Raw genomic sequence first — 8,657 nt, forward strand, 5'->3', positions numbered from 1 at the left:
ACTGTCTGAAAGCTCTGATGGTTCTGATATTACATATATTACTGGCTGAAAGCTCTGATGGTTCTGATATTACAGATATTACTGTCTGAAAGCTCTGATGGTTCTGATATTACAGATATTACTGTCTGAAAGCTCTGATGGTTGTTATATTACAGATATTACTGGCTGAAAGCTCTGATGGTTCTGATATTACAGATATTACTGTCTGAAAGCTCTGATGGTTGTTATATTACAGATATTACTGGCTGAAAGCTCTGAGAGCGTTGATATTACAGATATTACTGGCTGAAAGCTCTGATGGTTCTGATATTACAGATATTACTGGCTGAAAGCTCTGATGGTTCTGATATTACAGATATTACTGGCTGAAAGCTCTGATGGTTCTGATATTACAGATATTACTGGCTGAAAGCTCTGAGAGCGTTGATATTACAGATATTACTGGCTGAAAGCTCTGATGGTTCTGATATTACAGATATTACTGTCTGAAAGCTCTGATGGTTCTGATATTACAGATATTACTGTCTGAAAGCTCTGATGGTTCTGATATTACAGATATTACTGTCTGAAAGCTCTGATGGTTCTGATATTACATATATTACTGTCTGAAAGCTCTGATGGTTCTGATATTACAGATATTACAGGCTGAAAGCTCTGATGGTTCTGATATTACAGATATTACTGGCTGAAAGCTCTGATGGTTCTGATATTACAGATATTACTGTCTGAAAGCTCTGATGGTTCTGATATTACATATATTACTGGCTGAAAGCTCTGATGGTTCTGATATTACAGATATTACTGTCTGAAAGCTCTGATGGTTCTGATATTACATATATTACTGGCTGAAAGCTCTGATAGTTCTGATATTACAGATATTACTGGCTGAAAGCTCTGATGGTTCTGATATTACAGATATTACTGGCTGAAAGCTCTGATGGTTCTGATATTACAGATATTACTGGCTGAAAGCTCTGATGGTTGTTATATTACAGATATTACTGGCTGAAAGCTCTGATGGTTGTTATATTACAGATATTACTGTCTGAAAGCTCTGATAGTTCTGATATTACATATATTACTGTCTGAAAGCTCTGATAGTTGTGATATTACAGATGGTTACTAGCCACAGGTAGGTCAGTCCAGACAGCGACATATAGAGATCTATATCTCTATACCCTGTACCCTGGGTCAGTCTATATCTCTATACCCTGTACCCTGGGCCAGTCTATATCTCTATACCCTGTACCCTGGGCCAGTCTATATCTCTATACCCTGTACCCTGGGCCAGTCTATATCTCTATACCCTGTACCCTGGGCCAGTCTATATCTCTATACCCTGTACCCTGGGCCAGTCTATATCTCTATACCCTGTACCCTGGGCCAGTCTATATCTCTATACCCTGTACCCTGGGCCAGTCTATATCTCTATACCCTGTACCCTGGGCCAGTCTATATCTCTATACCCTGTACCCTGGGCCAGTCTATATCTCTATACCCTGTACCCTGGGCCAGTCTATATCTCTATACCCTGTACCCTGGGCCAGTCTATATCTCTATACCCTGTACCCTGGGCCAGTCTATATCTCTATACCCTGTACCCTGGGCCAGTCTATATCTCTATACCCTGTACCCTAGGCCAGTCTATATCTCTATACCCTGTACCCTGGGCCAGTCTAGTTCTCTATACCCTGTACCCTGGGCCAGTCTATATCTCTATACCCTGTACCCTGGGCCAGTCTAGTTCTCTATACCCTGTACCCTGGGCCAGTCTATATCTCTATACCCTGTACCCTGGGCCAGTCTATATCTCTATACCCTGTACCCTGGGCCAGTCTATATCTCTATACCCTGTACCCTGGGCCAGTCTATATCTCTATACCCTGTACCCTGGGCCAGTCTATATCTCTATACCCTGTACCCTGGGCCAGTCTATATCTCTATACCCTGTACCCTGGGCCAGTCTAGTTCTCTATACCCTGTACCCTGGGCCAGTCTAGTTCTCTATACCCTGTACCCTGGGCCAGTCTAGTTCTCTATACCCTGTACCCTGGGCCAGTCTATATCTCTATACCCTGTACCCTGGGCCAGTCTAGTTCTCTATACCCTGTACCCTGGGCCAGTCTATATCTCTATACCCTGTACCCTGGGCCAGTCTATATCTCTATACCCTGTACCCTGGGCCAGTCTATATCTCTATACCCTGTACCCTGGGCCAGTCTAGTTCTCTATACCCTGTACCCTGGGCCAGTCTAGTTCTCTATACCCTGTACCCTGGGCCAGTCTAGTTCTCTATACCCTGTACCCTGGGCCAGTCTAGTTCTCTATACCCTGTACCCTGGGCCAGTCTATATCTCTATACCCTGTACCCTGGGCCAGTCTATATCTCTATACCCTGTACCCTGGGCCAGTCTATATCTCTATACCCTGTACCCTGGGCCAGTCTAGTTCTCTATACCCTGTACCCTGGGCCAGTCTAGTTCTCTATACCCTGTACCCTGGGCCAGTCTAGTTCTCTATACCCTGTACCCTGGGCCAGTCTAGTTCTCTATACCCTGTACCCTGGGCCAGTCTATATCTCTATACCCTGTACCCTGGGCCAGTCTATATCTCTATACCCTGTACCCTGGGCCAGTCTATATCTCTATACCCTGTACCCTGGGCCAGTCTATATCTCTATACCCTGTACCCTGGGCCAGTCTATATCTCTATACCCTGTACCCTGGGCCAGTCTAGTTCTCTATACCCTGTACCCTGGGCCAGTCTAGTTCTCTATACCCTGTACCCTGGGCCAGTCTAGTTCTCTATACCCTGTACCCTGGGCCAGTCTAGTTCTCTATACCCTGTACCCTGGGCCAGTCTATATCTCTATACCCTGTACCCTGGGCCAGTCTATATCTCTATACCCTGTACCCTGGGCCAGTCTAGTTACAGATGCACTGTTGTCTCGGATATCCCAGACCTCGGCGCAACGTAAGCTAGGCAACGGCACAAGGTCTGGGGAGGATGTCGGCTTCTCTGACATTTTCAAAAGGAAAAAAAATTGGAGAGTCCTATTCAGACAGACAACTCTCCCAACAAATCACGCGTTTTGTAGGCGTGGCTTAACATGCAGGCGGGAATTGTGCTCATGTTTTGCTAGGGCAAAAAGTGGATACGGCAGTGACGTCATCGATGACGTGATTCCCATTTTCCACTGGTCCTTTCTGTCCCAACTGACGGCAGGATGTCTACAGACGTGTTAGCTGGAGCATTGGTACATAGCAGGAAGCAACACGTCTGTCTACAGCCCTCAAACTCAACTCTGGAATGTGAGATAAATGGTGTGACTGTGCTGCCACCGACGTTCAATTATGGTCACTAAGGATCAACAGCCAGGTGTGCTGTCCTCCAGGAGTAGCACCCAATAGGAGTGCAGTCACATCACCACACCCCAACCTGTGTGTAGGTGTGTGTTCGTGTGTGTGATAGATAGAGAAAGTCAGAGAGAGACAGAGAGAGACAGTCAGAGAGAGACAGTCAGAGAGAGACAGAGACAGTCAGAGACAGACAGTCAGAGAGAGACAGAGACAGACAGTTAGAGAGACAGAGACAGACAGAGAGAGACAGTCAGAGAGAGACAGAGACAGTCAGAGACAGACAGTCAGAGAGAGACAGAGACAGACAGTTAGAGAGAAAGAGAGAGACAGAGACAGACAGAGAGAGACAGACAGAGAGAGACAGTCAGAGAGAGACAGTCAGAGAGAGACAGACAGTCAGAGAGAAAGAGAGAGAGACAGACAGTCAGAGAGAGACAGTCAGAGAGAAAGAGAGAGAGACAGACAGTCAGAGAGAGACAGTCAGAGAGAGACAGAGACAGAGAGAGAGACAGTCAGAGATAGACAGAGACAGAGCAGGGGGAGGAAGGAGAAAGGCAGGTACACACGGCTGTCCCTGGAAAGTTCATCCCTGTCGCTGAAACTGAATAAAAGTCAGTAGCTATGACGACAATAAGGACTTGTGCAATGACAAGACAATAGGCTTGTTTGTTTCCATGGCAGCAGCCCCCTCAGCATTCCGTTGTGAGTGACAGGAGTCTCAACCAGTCACAAGACAGATAGAGTGGGTGCCGTGGCATCACAGAGCGATAACGGCCACATGTGGTGTGTTTTATCGATAGAAATATAATAGAATCATTGTAGTTCTGTGGTTCTATCTGATTCCGAATAGTGTTGTTGGTATTGAATCAGTGAATCTGAAGTATACATGCTCTATGATTTGTGTTCATGCAACTCTGAGGTCTGGGCCATAGAAATAGAACAGCTAGAACTTTCTATTCATTCTAATTCTAAGGTTCTGGGCCCTTCTTTCCTTGAGGTAATCACTGATCCAACACTAGTGGCTTGATGAAACCAAGGGTCTTACGAAGTAACTTTTACCAACTCAGTCAGGCTGAGTCCCAATTAAGGTTGCAAAATTCCGGTAAATTTCCCCCAAAAAATGTTTTACCCCCAGAAGTCCCAGTCGGAAGATTCCCGGAAAAAAGGAGGGGAATCAGTAGGAAATCCGGGACTCCATCAACCAGGATTCTGGGAGACCAGGGGATTCTGCAAACCCAGTCCCAATGCTCTACCCTTATCCAGAAGTGTGCACTTGCAGACTCCCTGTCATGGATTTAATAGCATATGTGTAAGCACTGGCTGGAGTGAGGTTCCAACCATGTTAAATCCATGCAAGAAAATGTGCAAGTGTACACTTTCTGAGAAGATTGGAGAATCAGGAAGCATATCAAAGTATCAGACCAGAGCCATAGTATCGGACCAGAGCTATAGTATCAGACCAGAGCATCAGACCAGGGCCATAGTATCAGACCAGGGCATCAGACCAGAGCCATAGTATCAGACCAGGGCCATAGTATCAGACCAGGGCCATAGTATCAGACCAGAGCATCAGACCAGGGCCATAGTATCAGACCAGAGCCATAGTATCAGACCAGAGCCATAGTATCAGACCAGGGCCATAGTATCAGACCAGAGCCATAGTATCAGACCAGAGCCATAGTATCAGACCAGGGCTATAGCATCAGACCAGAGCCATAGTATCAGACCAGAGCCATAGTATCAGACCAGGGCTATAGCATCAGACCAGAGCCATAGTATCAGACCAGAGCCATAGTATCAGACCAGAGCCATAGTATCAGACCAGGGCTATAGCATCAGACCAGAGCCATAGTATCAGACCAGAGCCATAGTATCAGACCAGAGCCATAGTATCAGACCAGAGCCATAGTATCAGACCAGGGCCATAGTATCAGACCAGAGCCATAGTATCAGACCAGAGCTATAGTAAACTTGTTCATTAATTTCTTGAGATTAGACCATCCTGTGGTGCCACCATGCTGGCTGCAGAGAGGGGGCGCTATAACCTGCAGCCCCGTGCAGCTCTACATACTACATACACTGCAGTACACTATCAATTAATCAAAATGTATTTATAAAGCCCTTTTTTACATCAGCAGATGTCACAAAGTGCCATACAGAAACCCAGCCTAAAACCCCAAACAGCAAGCAACAGAGACACACTACACTACACTACACACACTTAATGTTGTGAAATCTGTTATGAATGTATTGTAATGTTTTAAAAATGTATAACTAACTTAATTTTGCTGGACCCCAGGAAGAGTAGCTGCTGCCTTGGCAGGGATCCATAATAAACCCCAGGAAGAGTAGCTGCTGCCTTGGCAGGGATCCATAATAAACCCCAGGAAGAGTAGCTGCTGCCTTGGCAGGGATCCATAATAAATACAAATACAAATACAGTAAACTACACTACACTACAATACAGTCTCCCCTTCAGACACAGGCAAGGAGTAGAGCATGCTGGGAAAGATCTACAGCAGTGCAAAAGCATGGGACAAAGCTGAAGAGAGGAGGAAGAGTGGAGGAGGAGGAGGGGTTGAAATAGAAGAGGAAGAGTGGAGGAGGAGGAGTTGAAATAGAAGAGGAAGAGTGGAGGAGGAGGAGTTGAAATAGAAGAGGAAGAGTGGAGGAGGAGGAGTTGAAATAGAAGAGGAAGAGTGGAGGAGGAGGAGTTGAAATAGAAGAGGAAGAGTGGAGGAGGAGGAGTTGAAATAGAAGAGGAAGAGTGGAGGAGGAGGAGGAGTTGAAATAGAAGAGGAAGAGTGGAGGAGGAGGAGTTGAAATAGAAGAGGAAGAGTGGAGGAGGAGGAGGAGTTGAAATAGAAGAGGAAGAGTGGAGGAGGAGGAGTTGAAATAGAAGAGGAAGAGAGGAAGACTATGGAATAGAAGTAAGGGTGAAGGGAGAGAGGGAGTGAAACAGTGAAAAAGAGAGAGGAAGAGCGAGAGTGTGGGGGAACAGCACTTGTCATTCAGCACTGACAGAGACCGGATTTATGATCAGGATTATGGCTTCTAAGCTTCGCCAGTATTAGAGTTTCTTTTCCACTCTTCAATTATTATGTCTCTAATTAGCATATGGTATTGTGTGTGTGCATCAATTTCGGTGTGGGCTTGAGGGAATAATGCAGCAGTGATGTTTCATACTTCTTGAACGGGGCTCAACAGAGACCAGAGGAGAGCAGAGGGGAAACTCTCAGCCTTAAATAATTCAGGGGGGAGACAGCTGGGGTTGGGTTGGAGACAGCTGGAGACAGCAGGGGTTGGCCTGGAGACAGCTGGGGTAGGCCTGGAGACAGCTGGGGTTTGTCCTGGAGACAGCAGTGGCTTGGACCTCAGACTGCACCACTACAGTCTATGATAGACAGGCACACTGTGTGTGTGTGCAGACAATATGGGTGTGGTATTCCTGTTGAGTGACTCTCTCTCTCTAGTTGTCAGGTGTCCAGGCTGTAACATTACTGATCATGCTCCATGTCGCTGGCTACTGGCTCATTCAGGCTTTACTGTTCTCCAGGCTCCATGTCGCTGGCTACTGGCTCATTCAGGCTTTACTGTGCTCCAGGTTCCATATCTCTGTCTGGGTGTGTCTCGCTGTGTGCCACAGGTAAACCTAGGCCTCTTCTCGTGCGTGTGCGTGCGTGCGTGCGTGTGTGTGCGTGGCCTCTCCCTGCTGCTTAAAGGTCACATAGCTCTATGTAATCCTGTTGCACCACGCTGAACAGGCCACAAGCCTCTGGCCACTGAGATAGTGTCTAAACCTGTAACAACATTTACAGGAACAACAACTAGGTAACAGTATGAACAAAAACATTAAAAATATGTAGACACTCACTAACTGGAAGTCGCTCTGGATAAGTAAAATGTAAAAAAAAAATGTACAAATGTAACAGAGGACCTCATCTAGATTAGATGTTAGCGTTCTCCAATCCTGTTCTCTCTCTGGGTAAAGAGCCTAACTTGCAGACAGACAGACGCACGCATGCACACCCACACAACACACATACAGTGAGGGGGAAAAAAAGTTTTTGATCCCCTGCTGATTTTGTACGTTTGCCCACTGACAAAGAAATGATCAGTCTATGATTTTAATGGTAGGTTTATTTGAACAGTGAGAGACAGAATAACAACAAAAGAATCCAGAAAAACGCATGTCAAAAATGTTATAAATTGATTTGCATTTTAATGAGGGAAATAAGTAGCCCAGACCACACCACACCAGACCAGACCAGCTTTCATCACCCGTGGACACTGTCCCTATCCCTCTACCACTAAATAGGTCACTAAGGACACTGTCCCTATCCCTCTACCACTAAATAGGTCATTAAGGACACTGTCCCTATCCCTCTACCACTAAATAGGTCATTACGGACACTGTCCCTATCCCTCTACCACTAAATAGGTCATTAAGGACACTGTCCCTATCCCTCTACCACTAAATAGGTCATTATGGACACTGTCCCTATCCCTCTACCACTAAATAGGTCATTAAGGACACTGTCCCTATCCCTCTACCACTAAATAGGTCATTACGGACACTGTCCCTATCCCTCTACCACTAAATAGGTCATTAAGGACACTGTCCCTATCACTCGTCTCCATTGTTGTTATTTTCTCTTATTTGTGGTCCAGGATGGTAATGCCGTGGACAGCCTCTAGTCTAGGTCCAATAATCTGCTCCAAGGTCCAGCCTATACAGCAAGTATATGGTCTGGTAGGCAGGCCCACTCTGGTGGTGTTTCTTAATGATTAAGTGTTACACAGTTAACTATGTGTGGATCAAGGCTTTCAGACAGAGGGCAAGGCATTCAGACAGAGGGCAAGGCATTCAGACAGAGGGCAAGGCATTCAGACAGAGGGCAAGGCATTCTCTTCTTATTCTATTCAATCTTCTGTCTGACAGGTGCTAGACAATACAGGGACATGGGAAAACATGGATAGAACAGAACAGGGACAGAACAAGGACAGAACAGAGACAGGTCCAGAACAGAGACAGGTCCAGAACAGAGACAGGTCCAGAACAGAGACAGGTCCAGAACAGAGACAGGTCCAGAACAAGAGCAGAACTAGCTACCTTCTGGAGCTATCTGCTGGCATCTCCTCCTTAAAGCCTGATAGATGGCCAGTGGGTTAGAAAATCACTCCCTCTTAAGGGCTACTGATGCAGCAAAGGTTGAATGTCAAAGACATATAAAAGAGAGTGGTGGAAGGGCTTGGGGTAATGAATCGGCAGGTCTGATCCTGTGGCTTCTGGCTACG

General features: G+C 46.1%; 1 protein-coding gene across 1 annotated transcript in view; it reads right to left on the reverse strand.

Moving 5' to 3' along the window:
- LOC311117011 (calcium uptake protein 1, mitochondrial-like) overlaps positions 1-8,657 on the reverse strand; it is a gene marked incomplete at its 3' end in the record, with an annotated part of 43,890 nt that overhangs the window by 25,360 nt on the left and 9,873 nt on the right. The window lies entirely within an intron of this gene.

The sequence above is a fragment of the Coregonus lavaretus genome (genome assembly GCF_964263955.1).
Source record: "Coregonus lavaretus genome assembly, contig: HAP1_SCAFFOLD_4049, whole genome shotgun sequence".
NCBI lineage: Eukaryota > Metazoa > Chordata > Actinopteri > Salmoniformes > Salmonidae > Coregonus > Coregonus lavaretus.